Source organism: Gadus chalcogrammus, chromosome 1 (genome assembly GCF_026213295.1).
Source record: "Gadus chalcogrammus isolate NIFS_2021 chromosome 1, NIFS_Gcha_1.0, whole genome shotgun sequence".
NCBI lineage: Eukaryota > Metazoa > Chordata > Actinopteri > Gadiformes > Gadidae > Gadus > Gadus chalcogrammus.
The window spans coordinates 26,107,445-26,109,944 of NC_079412.1; the positions used below are offsets into that span (position 1 = coordinate 26,107,445).

The following is a 2,500-nucleotide window of genomic DNA, read 5'->3' on the forward strand; positions in this document are numbered from 1 at the left end:
CTGTGCTGGACGAGGCCAAGAACATCAACAAGCCTCTGTCTGCGCTGGGGTAACGTCATCTCCGCCCTGGCCGAGGAACGGTGAGGAACGCTCTGGAACGCTCTGGAATGCTCCTGAACATTGGGAAGAGAGCTGACCTGTTCATTTCACACGTTATAGTTCTGTTGGCTCCTTTGGGGGTTCTCCACACAGAGTATGAAGTGAAATCTTCGATCAGTTATTACCAAGTAGAGCATACAGTATCTAGTACACACACACACACACACACACACCCACACACACACACACACACACACACACACACACACCCACACCACACACAACACACCACACACACACACACACACACCCACACACACACAACACACACACAAGCAAGCAACCATGAACATGAGCTCAGGATACAGTTCTCCATTATTTAAAATTATTTGCTAGAAAATAACCCTTACATATAATACATTAAAAAAGAATGCTTCTATCATGGCTCCTAAGTGGCACATATGCAAACCCTGGGCATTCTGTAATATAATCGTATCCATCATTTCCAATCCCCTGATCCCTAATGCTTTGTCTTGTGATGAGGTGCCAGTTTAGCTCTTGAAGCTATATACTTCCACCACTGAACCATTGTTCAATTCTCTGCACTTTTACATTGATCAAATATACTGCATTAAATTGGAACTATACATTCATGATTCAGCACCGAAACGTCTATACAAATGTATTTATTCTTCATGAATGTTTATCTTTTTAGGCTTTTCACTATATTATTGACAGACGCAGTCATTTTATAATTCATCACACTTGCAGTCTTTCCTGTTAATTAACGCCTCACTCGCAAATGTCCTGGAGCCAGGCTGTCCTCCCAACTGCCAGCTCAACAGACACCCACACCCTGCCAAAATGTCAGCCAATTCTAAAATTGAAGATTATTGAGGTGGAGGGCTTTAATCAGTCACCTTTTAAAGACTCAGCGTTGCATGCTGACAGTAAAGGTCGTATTCAGTGGGTGCGCACATGCATGCGCGTGCACGTGTGTTTGATGTACTATATTTCCCTAACTGAAATGTGCTTCATTAAACATCTTATGAGAAATTGCAGAATTGCAAAGTTTGCCAAGTCACACATAAAAAACCTAAACCAAAATGTCTTATTACTTCCTTTGATGAATGCTGTCTTTCATCTTTTTCTAAAACCACCTCCATACTACTAGTAGTATTACTACTACTACTGCTAGATATATGCTTACTGGCATCTCCTTTATTCTGTCTATAGCCTGTCTCCAGCAGAATCACTCTATTGGGGCTCTTCTCAAGGTGAAACATCCCAAATTAGAAACTAAAAGTCCCTCTGTGCAGTTTTGCGTCGGCCATCTCAGTTTTGGGAATTAGCACAAACAAGTGGAGCAGCAACATCCCGCACTTTTGACTTTCCAAACATGGACTCGTTCCAACCACACGCTCACCCAACCAAGGTCCTTCTGTCGCCGGTTAGCAGTAAGCTAGTGTCCTCCAACCACGCACATCCTACATTCATAACCTGTCCTAACTGGTCTGACTGTGAACCCTGTCCTCTGTAGAAAACCCACGTGCCGTACCGGGACAGCAAGATGACCCGCATCCTGCAGGACTCTCTGGGCGGGAACTGCAGGACCACCATGTTCATCTGCTGCTCCCCGTCATCCTACAACGACGCCGAGACCAAGTCCACCCTGATGTTCGGCCAACGGTATGCATACTCTGCACACACGCCTGCACGCACGCACGCACGCACGCATGCATGTCACACGCACCACACACACACACACTCTGCTTATAACAGAATACATTGTGCTTTAACGCCAGATTTCGGTCAGGAGAACTAAACATAGTGCGCCGTCAAGTCATGTGGAAACCCTAACCCCTAACCCTAACCCTAATCCTATCCCTAGCAAAGTAAAAAGGATTACCTCACCCTAACGCCTAACTAACCCTGATTAGATATCCTTCATTGTAATGATATTTGTCCTTTTTATATCGAAAATCCAGGTGACCCTGTTTTCTAGAGTTGTCCACACTTGTGAATGTTAGACCGGCTGCAGTATTCTATTTAGATTGACTCCCTCATCATGGTCTACTTTAAGGTCAATCACATAATGTATTGCTTTTGCAAAAAAACACATGCTAAATGTAAAATGTCGATAACCTTGTCATTATCTCTTCTCCATCTTCCTCTCACAGTGCCAAGACCATCAGGAACACGGCCTCCATCAACCTTGAGCTGACGGCGGAGCAGTGGAAGCGGAAGAAGTACGAGAAGGAGAAGGAGAAGAACAAGACCATGAAGGAGACTCTCCAGAGGCTGGAGGCTGAACTCAACCGCTGGAGGAACGGTGAGCTGCAGTAGCCCATTATCGCCACCATTGTATAGATGGCGCTATTGGCTGTTTATTTTTTACTTCCGATGTCAAGAAATTTTACTAACTTACTTACTACAAGCAGGAATAGCTGTCAATTTTTTA

General features: G+C 44.4%; 1 pseudogene; it reads left to right on the top strand.

Moving 5' to 3' along the window:
- Positions 1 to 2,500, top strand: part of LOC130387381 (kinesin heavy chain-like) — a 15,592-nt pseudogene that overhangs the window by 3,150 nt on the left and 9,942 nt on the right.